Raw genomic sequence first — 13,125 nt, 5'->3', positions numbered from 1 at the left:
CCCTGCATCCAAACCTGAAAACTCTGCAGCTGACTGCCTGGAACATTGCATAAGACCAAATAACCCAAGTTTATCCCAAAGGGTTAAAGACATTATCTTGGAGGCTCGCAGACCCTCAACAAGAAAAAATTATTCAGCAAAATGGAAAAGATATCACATTTGGAGTACTGCAAAAGGAGAAAATGTGTCACTGGTAAACATAGCCAACATCCTGGAATACTTGGCAGAGCTCTTCCACAACGGCCTGTCCTATTCTTCCATTAAGATTCATGCATCAGCTATTTCAGCAGAATACAACTTGGATCCTCCAGTCTTCTCACATCCTCTGCTCAGGCAGTTTCTGAGAGGAATTAAAAATGTAAAACCACCTAGGAAGCCACCATTGCCAGCATGGGACTTGAACTTTGTGCTAGAAAAGTTGACACTCCCTCCTTTCGAACCAGCAGCAACAGCAGAATTACAATACTTATCATGGAAAACTGCTTTCCTGCTTGCAATCACTTCAGCAAGAAGGGTATCTGAGCTACAGGCATTAATGGCAGTACAGCCCTTCCTAATCTTCCATCAAGATAGAGTATCCATGAGAACAAATCCTACTTTTATGCCAAAGGTGGTCTCCAGGGTATCTTTAAACCAAGCTATCCACCTACCTACATTCTTCCCCAACCCACAGAACAGGGGAGAAAGACTGTTGCATACGTTGGATGTACATAGACAATTGCGTTACTACCTGGACAGGACCAAGGGCAATAGAAAAACTGACCAGCTACTGGTAGCATATGCAACAGGAATGGAAGGAAAAGCAATTTCAAAACAGACAATCTCTAAGTGGATAGGAAATTGCATTAGATTTTGTTACGCCTACCATGGGAAGAAAACTCCAGAAAACATCAGGCCTCACTCTACAAGGGCTACAGCCACTACCACAGCTTTTCTACGAGGAGTGGCTACCAAAGACATTTTAGAGGCTGCTACTTGGAGCTCCGTGCATACATTTGCCAAGCATTATAATTTACCTTTATACTCCAGATCCCGAGCAGGTTTTGCCACTGCTGTTTTGCAAGGGATCTTAACTACACCATAATCTTATTTCTCCTCCTCCCCAGTTTGGCTATGGTATTCTACCCATTTGTAAGGACTGCAGATGCATCCTTGAAGGACATAGTACAGTTTTGTACCTACCATAAATGTAGATGTCCGATAGGCATGCATCTGCAGTCAGGATTACCCACCCTCCTTCCCTCTGTGGTACTCCTAGGGTATTTGCCCATCTTGTAGCTAGCTGGGGGAATCTATTATGGTGTATTTGTTTGTATATATGTACATACATGCTTATTTTTTGTTTGCTCTCTACTATTTGGAACCATTTGCATTTATCCAAATTTAGCCTTCCTAGAGGGCACCTGGCATCTGGGGCAAGAAACACTGAGGAAAATGGCGTCGGCTGATGCCTTTATACCCGAATAACTGCAGCTATGACGTCGGGTGAAGTGCGACACCAGCCGAGGCCAGACCCAGACTTTGGAATCCGGCCGACCGAAGGGCTGCCTGACGGCAGGGCAACCCATTTGTAAGGACTGCAGATGCATTCCTATCGGACATCTACATTTATGGTAGGTACAAAACTGTACTTTATTGCTGATGGTGGATTTGGATTGAAGAATCTGTAAAAGTGATGATAAAAAAATGCTATACTTTTTATTTTGCCTTCTGTGTTTTTTACTTTGTGTGGGTGACTCAGAACCTCCACCAGAATACAACTTGTCTATCTTTTGGGCCTTTAGCAGCAAGTTATAATTATGCCTTCTCTCATTTAGCCATTAGTTTATCTTTAAATAAGCTGTCCTGTAGTCTGAGTCCCTTGTACTGTAGTTTTACTTTTTTGATGTTTCTGAATAATAAAGCTTTTAATAAATGAGGGAAACGACACTAGAAGCATAAAAATGTATTAGCCGATGCAAATTTTCTCTCTCGCCAGCTGGTGTTGGTTTCCAGATTCCTACTCTGAATTACCCAGTCCATTTTCCCTACTACCTCCAAAGCTCCAGCAAACAGTCTCAGATGTGTTCCTTCACTGGACAAGCCTCCCACTCTTTGGGGTAGCAGTTTACCTTATGGCAGAAATTCTAGAAGTGTGAAACAAGGACCCTATACAGAGAAATCATTGGCTGCCTGGAGCCATCACTCTGGCAGTTGCTGGTCATCTTTTCTGCTAGGAGTGTCAGGCAATGATTTCAGGTCCTGGTCTCCACCAAATGTTGTACAAGTGGTGGCACTTCCCAGCTTACCCCCCCCCCCCCCCAGGATAGGAGTGATGTCCATTATCTGCTTCATTCTGTCCTCCTCTCCTAATGACCTTGTCTACAGCACAAATCCATTCCTAACCATGACCATTAGCTGATGCTGTTTTTTGTGCCTTTCAGAAAAACTTTTAGATTCTGAGACATTATCTTGATATAAACAGTGTAAGCCACAGAATACTCTGTCCTCTAGGGAAAAAATACATTTTTCCCAAAACTGGACATGAATTAGTGTATTTGAGGGCATACGTCTGCCCTCAGGGCTGTCCATTCATTCATTCTTTGTCTGTTAACTTGTTTTATTGCTTTGTAGGGTCAGGGGATGCCATACCATATCTCAGCAACTTGTGGACACAAGGCTTTGAAAATCTGTAGATAAGAGCACCAGTCTGCTACAGTTTGCAAGCACGCACGCACACACACACACACACACACACACACACACACACACACACACACACACACACACACACTGCTATGGGCAGTTTAGAGGATACTATTTCACCTACCGCATCTTTGGGATGCGAGAGCAAACCACAACACATAGAGAAAACCCAGACATGTGCAAGGGGCAGCACAGATTCTGAACAGAAGGTAGCCTTGAATAACAATCAACCTAGAGAACCTGTTGAATGATCAGTATTTATACAAGTTGTGTGTTAAATAGAAGTTCAAAAGGGTTAAAACATTTAATCGTCTGCTATAGCTTTCATGCCATGATGATGGGCTATGCTCATATAGAGTTTTGATTTTTGTTATAACCCATCAGTGTTCTCTTCACCATAGTATTTAGCTAACGTAATGCAGAAAATTACCAGTGTCCTTAATATGCGAGTCACTTTTAACCTCAACGTTTCAAAAAGAAATTCAAATGATTAAGGGTGGGGAGGTATGCTGAAGTATACTGAACAGAATCCAGGTGTAAGAGTAGAGGAGGAATCTGAGAGGTGGGAGGGATAACCAGTGTTTTAAGAACTTTGTGAAGTGAATACATTTAATACAAAATAGTATCCTGAAGTTGAATGTACATCATATATGCCATTTATGTGGTTTGCAAAGCACCCTGATGCTCCTGTAAAGGCTGATTTCCTCTGCAAGCCTTTGAATGAAGGAGTGTGGGATACTATTTAGGCATTTTGTGGCCAACTGACATACAATGTGTGCTGTAGCATAGGTCGTAGAGAGCACAATACTTTGCCATCTTGCCACATGATGAAGAGTTAGTGTGGGCAAAAAGGAGTTTATTCCTTTGCCACAGTGGAGCTTAAATTCAGTTCAGTTCTCTGTTTCATCTGTCAAGTTTTGTAGTTCAGGCATTGGAAAAGATCTCAGTTCTCCTCGAGTCTGCTGTCAAGAAAGAGTTGGTGAAGACCCTTTCCACAGTGTGCTTTTTTTTGCATCCCACTATATAATTTTGGCAGTTCTAATGCTTTGGCTGTGACAGCACGGTAAGGTGTGGCTGCACATGATGGCATGTTGTAGGGTGTCATTCCCCAGGGAAGAGTTCAAGTATGCTGTTCTTGGTGCCCCTGTCAGGAAGGAGGGTGATTTCAGTTACCATCCCACTACCTGTTGGAAAACCTCCAGAAGAGTTAGCAGTTCCACAGTGTGATGGCCTTTATTACCCCTCAGTCTCTTTTTTTTTTGTGCCAGGCCAGTCTCAAGGAAGAAGTCCTGTTATAAACTGAGAAGTGCCCACCCTCAGTTCTGCTGGACAGGATTCCTAGGAGAGTGACCCCTGATGGCTCATTAGTCACATCTCTCACTGCAGACTTGAGAGTGCCATGGGTTTGGAGTTGTCTCCATGTTTGACCCCAACTTAAAAGACCATCACCTAGGATCTTTTGAGTGCTGGATATCATGGATGGCCATATGTTAGAACTCTTAGGTTCTTCCCTAGAATGGACTTCAGGGATCAATCCTATCTCTGAAGATCTCTTAAGACATGCCCAAAGTCTTTTTCTCAGGGGGGCAGTTTAATTCATTCCTCCTTTGGAACAAGGCCAGGGGTTCTTTTCCCTCCACGTATTTGCAAAGGGGTTAGGAGACTTCCATCTCTTCCTTTATCTTCTGAATGAGCTAAGCAACCATATCAACTACATCAGAATCTGGTATCAGGGCTGTCTTCTGTGGGAGTGATTATGGTTGTCCTTACCGTAGTTTAACATACTTTTGTTTGCAGTATTCATGTTCTGTGGTGGTTGCAGACATAGAGAGTGCACACTTTACTACACAATTGTTTGCCAGAATGATCACTGTATAGCATAAGACACTTATAAGGAACATTTAGCATCTACAAAGTGTTTATTCTGAGCATCTTCTAAAAGGAGTGTGTACCAGATGAAATGCAGTTTCTGTGTATCTTGGCCTCGGGTATTAAAGCTCTACACCCTATGTAATATAGCCTCCTTTTTCTACTTGGCTTGTTGATTTTTTTTATCTGTTGTGTTTAGTAGCGTTCATTGTGTTAACTTTATTGATTTTATATCCATTGTAATTGGTAGCATGTATTACTTTAAACTTAGTTCCACACTAAACATATTGTGGGACATTTGCATAAAACTGTTTTTGCACACATTCAAAAGATATTTTCATAAATGGATTTTTCATTCTTTTTAATATTACCGTCAACTCTGACTGTCCATATATTTGTCTTGTTTCTTCAATAATCTTCCATATCTGGAATATTTGATGGGACTGTTCAGTTTAAGCATCTGAGCTTTCTTTTGGTACAGTTCTTACTGCACTACAACTTCACTTGAGAGCTTGAGATGGCAACTCTATATCTCGTGACTGTCACAGATTTCACAAACTTAATTTTCCTGTAGCTGTTCTGGTTGTGATAGTCCCAGTTGCTCTTTCACTTTGAATTTCATTTTATATGTCTTGTTAAAAAAAAAAAAAAGTGAGACTCCTTATAAAGCTTTGTGTCTTCTCTAGGAACAGTAGAAGACTTTGGTTTGGCTGCTTGATCAACTATTTCAGCTTCAGGCTGAACGTTTCCATAGCTTTTGTGTTCTCACTCTTTCTTCATCTTGTAAATCTGGATTTTTTTTTCTTTTGGTTTCTACAAAGTATTTCATTTGTATTCATTTCCATCATCAAAATCATACTGGAAGTAAGTAAAAGTAAGTAATTTGCATTGCAGCCTAACACCCATTTGACTTATGAGCTTGTGAGAGCCTGTCCTGCAGTGGAATATCCTGTTTTCTAACATTATCATATAAAGATTATTTATAGCTTTTGTTGCTGATGTTTCTTATGAGAGCTTTCATTGTTTGGTTAGTTCTGTCTACTTACCTTCTCCAGGTTGTACATCAGATAGTGTGGACTGTACTTTAAATTTCTTATCACACCCAAATCTACTGAATTCTTGAAGTTTGTTGCAGACCATTGTCAGATACAACAGCATCATGTATACACTGTCTCAATCAAATAGACACTTACTCTAGTCACATTTAAAGCTGTTGTGTCCATTGGCTTGATATATTTCAGTGAAGTTAGAGTAATAGTATACATGCGTAATATGTGGCTTTTTTTTTAAATCTGACTTGTGTGTGTGCACATCTCAGTAGATATCAAGATATTGGGTGTGCTAGCATTTTTTTTTATGTGTTTTCCTCCGATCTTCCGGAGCTGGATCATGGTCAAGTGGGGCCCTAGGCAAGGGTAATGCACTAACCCATTCCCCCCCAGCCATTCTGGTGTCCCATTACCCCCCCCCCCAAACACACGCGATCACCATAAACACTGTTCAAAACTGTCAGTGTGCATGCTATTTTCTTTACTTTTGAAATAAGACAGAGATGTGGATTTAATTTAAAACTTTCAATTTAGTTATACCAGGTCAGTCCCACTAGGCTAGTAGCTTCTTTTCAGCAGAGACCCTTGGTGGTATTTATACTAATGGGAGAAATTTGGCCAGGGCATTGGAGAACTTCCCCCCTACTATTTTTGATAGCTCAAGTGGATGTAAAAGATCTCGCAGCACCTACCATCAATTCAGGCAGATGAGTCCTCTGTTTAACATTTTATCCAAAGGACAGCACACTCTGGGGTGCAATACCCTCATTAAAGGCCGCTGCAGTGTCGGCAATCCATGTGCATGTTGTGCGAGTAGACCCCAAGCCTTCAGCACCAAAGGTGGGTATGCTACTTGTGCTACTAACACTGCTTTCAAATGTTATAGCACAAACACTGATGACCATTTACTCAACATAGCTGCACTTTGAAAACAGATGTAGCATAAGCAGTGGTAACAACTTTTTCCTTGAAGCTCACATTCTTTGAAAATGGACCTTGGCCCCTGAACTGTTTTCAAACCATGGGACCCTGTTTACATTTTTAGGACCATGCATAAATTCATGTGTTATTTGAATCACTGTCCTGATTTAATGTATTTCTTGTTAAATACAGCAACATTTATTAAAGTGTATTTATAAATTTGCAATGTTTAACTTTTTTCCCCATTAAGCAGTGAAACAAAGTATATGAACCAATAAATGACAAAATTCCCCTTTCAGCACATTTCATTTAACTCTAATGACAAAGCATACAGTCTGGTAGTTGGCGTAGAAGAGGGCTGTTCCTTGAAGCCAAGCTACAGGGTGCGAGTCTGGGGAAGTTAATTAACTAACCTGCCATCCCTAGCTAGATCATTTTGCATATGTGTGCATGCTCACGACACACACACACACACACACACACACACACACACACCTTGCAGTTGTAACTGCTGCCGAAAAATCACTAAGGGAATCTGGTCTTGTTTCAAAGATTGTAAAAACAGACATTATGCTGCTCCATTGTGTACATTCCAAAGCTCATAAAATTCTAAAGCAGACATACTTATCCAAAGCATGTACTTTAAATCCTACAGCTTTAAAAATCAAATCTCACTCATTGGTCTGCATGCATGTGTCATCCTAAAGCAGTAAGACACATGCAGATGCAACACTGAGAGAATGTGTCCTTCCTTAATACAGAAACAGAAGATGTAAATAGTAAATGTAAGATACTTTCTGCTTTTCTAATTACATTAAATTAATGTTGTAGCTGGGCCTTGTAGCCCAGGCAGCTTCTAGGTAGGCTTAGTGCTGGAATCGGCTCTGCCTCAGACCATTGAGCTTATCTGCAAAGCTGCTCACTTAACCCATTTGTGTTCCTCTTGGTGTGAGCCCTGTGGTCCATTTGTTTTTGTGGTAAAAGCTCATCTTACCAGGAGCAGTACTGTCATCTGCAAAGATGCATGTGATTCTGTTTTTAAGTCCTAAATTCCCTGCATACGTTCACTGGTGTCCAGGAGGTTAGCATGATCAACTTCGCTGCCCCTTTGAAGACTGTACCTCTGTGCAGTCTGTTGCCTTCACTTGGGGATCTAGTTCTGGGATTGTGCTGTTGCTGTCTGCCTTCCCCCAGCAAGAGGTGAGCGAGTTAAACCTATCTTTCCTGTCCTCCACCATTCCAGCTCCAGCAAATTATTGGGCTCTGCTAGTCAAAATCTGGTCATTTGGGTCCACAGGGCTTTATCCCTCTGTACTGACAGAGCTGGCCTTCTTGAAATTGTTATGGGATATGTAGCATGTGACACATCTCTGCACTGCATGTGCTGTTTGAGCTGACATTTCTGGCAAACACATATTTATTTTCTTTTTGCAGATGCTTTTGACTCAACAATCATAGAACCAGATTCCTAAACACCTCTAGGAATTTTGGCCATTTTATAGGGTTAGGGATCCTTTTAAGTGAATGAGTTAAACCTGTGTTTCTGCCCTCCACCATTTCAGCTCCAGCATATTCGTGAGCCCTGCTAGTCAAAATCGGCTCATCTGGGTCACAGGGCTTTATCCCTCTGTACTGACAGAGCTGACTTTCTTGATATTGTTATGGGATATGTAGTATGTGGCACATCTGTGCACTGCATGTGCTGTTTGAGTTGACATTTCTGGAAAACACATTATATTTATTCTATTTTTGCAGATGATTTTAACTCAACATCCATAGAATCAGATTCCTAACCATTCCCCCACACCTCTAGGAAGTCTGACCATTTTTATAGGGTTAGGGATCCTTTTAAGCAACTTTGTTAAAACCCAATAGCAGATGCTGTTGTGGTGTCTATGGATGGTGCCATGGAAAGTGTAATTAATTAGCATTTATTTATTTGCAGTTGTTGAATGGGAAAGTACAACTGGGTTACCAAAGATTCTTTTTCAGTGGAAGCCGTGGGAGAAACTCTCCAAGTACAGACATAGTCACAGAAGTAAATAAGCAAATACAGTTATTTAGGTAGACATGTGCAAGTATGTAACAAAGAGCAGTGGATGGCCTAAGCAAAAATCATCAGTAAGGAAAGGCATTCAGTTTTACTACTCATTACAGGCTGAAATTTGCTGTGTTTAAAGCACGTTCAAAGCTGATAAAATAAGAACACCCAGTCAGATATAGTAAATGCTAGACAAACAACCTGAATAACGTCTGTGAATGTAGTGTGGGCGGCGCAGTGGTTAGCGTTGTCACCTCACAGCAAGAGATTCTCCAGTTCGATTCTTGGCTGGGGTGCCTTCTGTGCGGCGTCTGCATGTCCTCCCTGCGTTTGCGTGGGTTTCCTTTTGATGCTCTGGTTTTCTCTCACATTCCAAAGACATGCATCTGAAGTGTTTCTCTCCGGGCCTCCGCTGAAAATGGGTTCTGTCCCAGTCGGATTTTCCCGGTAAACAAATGTTAAATAAATAAATACATGTGTAAAGGTTCATAGTCAAGTACTAGGGTAGCTGTCTTTGTGGGCCATTTTAAACCTTGCCAACTTCCCTTTCAAAGGTGGGACTCAAACCCTGTATCTCATGACTGTGAGGTAAACAGCTTAAACAGTATATCAACCCTAAATCCCAATAAACATTTTGTGATCCCTAAAATCAGAATATGCCAACTGTGGATTCAAACCCTTGTGCTACTTTTTGCTGTTCTTTAGTACTTGCAGCGTTAATGCATTGAGCCACTGAGAGAGTGGCATAGAGGGATATAAAGCCCTGACTGTTACAGGTGACCTAGATCTGAATAGCAGCTTGGGTGCCTATAGGAGCTGGCTTCCAGGATGGGAGTGTATAGAAACTGTAGCCTTCCAGTCCTGGAGGAAGAAAGGTGGCTCAGGCTCACCACACTGGTGAAACCCAGTGAGATCACCAGATGTTCACCCAGTGGAGTTCTGAGCTGGCTGAGCTTGTGCTACTATAGTGTTTTAACCAGCAGCACAAAACAAGGAAAAACAAACTAATAACACACTTCCAGATGTGCAGTGAACCAGGAAAATAAGAAGAATGCCAGCTTAATTTATTGGAAGCTGCCATTCTTGTTTTCCTGGTGCAGTGCTCATCTGGAAGTGTGTTACTGCTGTAGTGTATTCACACTATCTGAGAGAAAACTAGCCTGTTGAGTCATACTTCCTCTCAGGAAGTAGAGATTGCAAGCTCAGAGAAAGCTATCAGGGGGGTGATGAAGTGCTTCCATGAGGAGAGGGTAGGACATCCATCCACTGGACCGTCATGCTTTCCTTATAACCTAACTGCTGTTGGGGAAATTTGAGGCTGTTGGTGGATGGGTTCTTGAAGAATTGAATGAGCCATCGGGCTTTCATCTAGCTAAGACTGTCAGGCTTCCTCTTTTCTAGAAGGAATGGGGCAATTGGGTGAGGATAGAAGAGCCACTTGGCAAGGTTCTGACAAGAGAACTGTAAAAAAAAAAAAAAAAAAAATAATAAAAATAAAATAATTGAAAGAACCACAAGTAATTTTGGTGTCTGCTGGCTCAAAAGTTCAGTACGTCTTCAAGTCTCTGAAACCTCTCTTGATTCTCATTTGAAGTGGCCCTTCGTCAAGTCCAGGGTCTCTCCAAATAAGAGACCTTCTGGTGGAGACTCAAAAGACAGGGCATTTTTATCATCCAAGTCATATTCTGAAAGAGGAAATCTGAGATGTATAGGTCAGCTCATCCAACCCTCTATCATGACGGCTTTTCCTCTTCTGAGGAGGGGGAGTGACAAAAGTAGGAGTTGGCCTGGTTTTAATGTCTGTAATGCAAAAAGGGTATCAGGTCCTGAGCTAGTCTCTGACAGTCTTGAAAGAAAGCTTGTGTGGGTACATGGCAGAAGAGACACCTTATATCTCTCTAACAGTTACTGGCAAGCCCTTCAGAATGATGGATGTCTGACTTTTGGATTTGTGAAAATGGTGGGAAAGACCACCTTCGTAGTCTGGACTGTCTGGCAAGAGTTGTTCTCTTCAGCAAGGCAACTACCAAGTGTCCCCTCACAGTGATAATGGAATCCTCCCCATTCACCAAAGTTGCATGGAATTGAACATCAGGTGAAAACGCCCAAGGACCAGCATTCAGACAGACCATAGAATGGATACTTTGGTCCAGGCAGATGTGTTTGTGACTGATGGCATAGTGTCTTCCTGAGGGGCAATGTCAGAGGCCTTGGCACAGACAGACCTTTGGGCTGCACAGATATCTTTGTGGGACCAGTGGTTTATACAATGGCAGTGTCCATAGAATCGTGCTTTTCCTTTTGTTAATTCTGTCTCACCTTTGGCTGTCATCTGGGAAAGGGCTTCCATCTTCTTCCATTGAAGGTAAGCTTGCAGAACTTTCTGTCTTCATAAGGTTTTCTTTACTGAACCACAAGCAGAACCAGGCATGGCATAGGTGGGCCATAAATAAAAAAGGCACTGACCATGGAAATTCTTATATGGAACCTGACACCTGCACACTGTCTTGTTTTCCTTTTCAGGGTAGGTCATACTATGACTGTGCCCTAAGCATATGACCACCTACAAACACCTCCAAAGATGGGCAAAAAATGTCCATTTCCAAGGTAATTAAAGAGCAAAGGAGTTTTCCCTAATGGGAGCATTTATTCTGTCAGGTGGTCTGGACTTCACAACTGAAATACCAAACTGTTTGTGACATCTAGAACAGCATATATCCAACACTTTTTGCAACAAGGAATAACGGAAGGTGGTGTGATGTGGTTCCTCCTTATCCCAGGAGCATGGCAGCATTATGGCCGGGAAGAGTTGATCTTGGACAAGGTAGGGAGGGTATAGAACTTTGGAAGTCAGGCTGGACATTAGACCTCAGCTGTGTCTGAGTTTCCAAAGTTTGCTATTAAACCAGTGGGCCCTTTCAAGTACTTCTATTACAGTTAAGTTTCTTATACATTTGTGTTTTACTTTTTTCTTCTGTGATTGCTAAATGAGGAATTACACAGAAAAGTATGTATTTCACTTTCTTCCCAGCTGTTTGTGTATTTCTTTTGAACATTCTGTACTGTCTCTGCCATGTTTACTTCTTTATGGATTCTTTGTTTCACTTTCTTATCACAAATGTGTAGCTTAAGTCGCAACCTTTGGAATCTCAAAGATACGTTTAAAGAAGCTGTTTGAATATGCCTTGAAAAGCCTTTTTCTACCTGAACCTCTTATTTTAGACATATTCATGGAATTGTTCACATTTTATTACCTGTTCTTTTCTGTTTAACTTATTTTCTTTGCAAATCTCTAAATGGTTCTGATCCATAAGCAGCTGGCCAAGTAATTAAGACTACATTTCCTAAGCAGTTGTACTATTATCAACTTGCAACATGGTGTGTTTATTAACACCATAATATTTTAACCTTATTAAATCTGTGGCTGGTTTCTTGAGTGTTTGCAACCTCCCTCTGTTTTCATAGCTCCATTCCATGGCTACATTGTGTTGTACCATTTTTTCTTAAAGGCACTGCTACCACACACTTACTGGGAACAAACTTGGGCAATACTGTATTTGTCTTAAAAAAAAAAAAAAAAAAAACTTCTTTAAAGCAAGCTTGTTTTCTAAGTTGTCATTTGCAGAGTTGCTCTTTTATCTTTCTTTCAGGTGGCTTGACATGGATAATTTGACCAGTTTATTTTAGACTTGCTACTACTTAACATTTAGTACTAGTTTACTTGAAATTATGGTGTCTTGGTCTTGTCTCCCAGCTCTTTTAGTGTCTTGTCATGTTCTTGTTATATCTGACTTTCACTAACAGCGCATCATGTTTACTGCTACTAAGATTTCAGTAGCTGTTCACAGTATCAGGGACCTGATGAAATATCAAATTAATGTTTAAGGAATCTGTACCTTCATATTTGCATATTACATTTATGCAGTTTATAACTTTTTCATCTAGCTTTGCCAGGCAGAATTCCTGCTTTAAATCTAGTATTGAAGGAAATAGCTTAACATTTGGCATGGTCGAGGACTTTTCAGCTGGAGTGCAGGTGTAAATCTTGTCTTGATTTTTCTACCATAACCATAACCATACTTGTTCTCCCATTCTTTTGACTACTAAGCTTCCATTTTGACCATTTCCTGTCAAGATCTACTACAGAGAGGTACTGGTATTTTCGTAAGAATTTGTACCCTCCAGCATTAGCATTAGATTTAATAAGTTTACATTACTCTTCTAGCAAACATCCCAAGCCTGTAAGTAAGAGTGGCCACAAGGATCTCTTTGCTTTGGCTTAGCACAATAAATGAGGTATTTGTGCAGCTTTGTGATTGTCTTTACACATGCAATCTACTTACAAAGTATACGTTTGTTTTTACCATTCCTACATTTTCACAGTTCAAATATAAATATTTGGAGGATTAACTTTGAACAGGTTGTTATTGTCATTAGCTTTTGACTTTAGTGGCTTTATTTGATTTATGAATATAACAGCATGCACCAGCAGTTTTGTTTTGTAGGACAATCCTAGAATTGCTCCCTTCAAAGCGGCACATGCCAGGGTTTTGGAGCCGA

General features: G+C 41.0%; 1 protein-coding gene across 13 annotated transcripts in view; it reads left to right on the top strand.

Moving 5' to 3' along the window:
- EPRS1 (glutamyl-prolyl-tRNA synthetase 1) overlaps positions 1-13,125 on the top strand; it is a 1,752,234-nt gene that overhangs the window by 1,326,464 nt on the left and 412,645 nt on the right. The window lies entirely within an intron of this gene.

The sequence above is a fragment of the Protopterus annectens genome, chromosome 1.part0, assembly GCF_019279795.1.
Source record: "Protopterus annectens isolate FY-2018-M chromosome 1.part0, PAN1.0, whole genome shotgun sequence".
NCBI classification, from domain to species: Eukaryota; Metazoa; Chordata; order Ceratodontiformes; family Protopteridae; genus Protopterus; species Protopterus annectens.
Note: the sequence above shows the minus strand (reverse complement) of the source record. Positions and strands in the feature narration are given on the sequence as shown.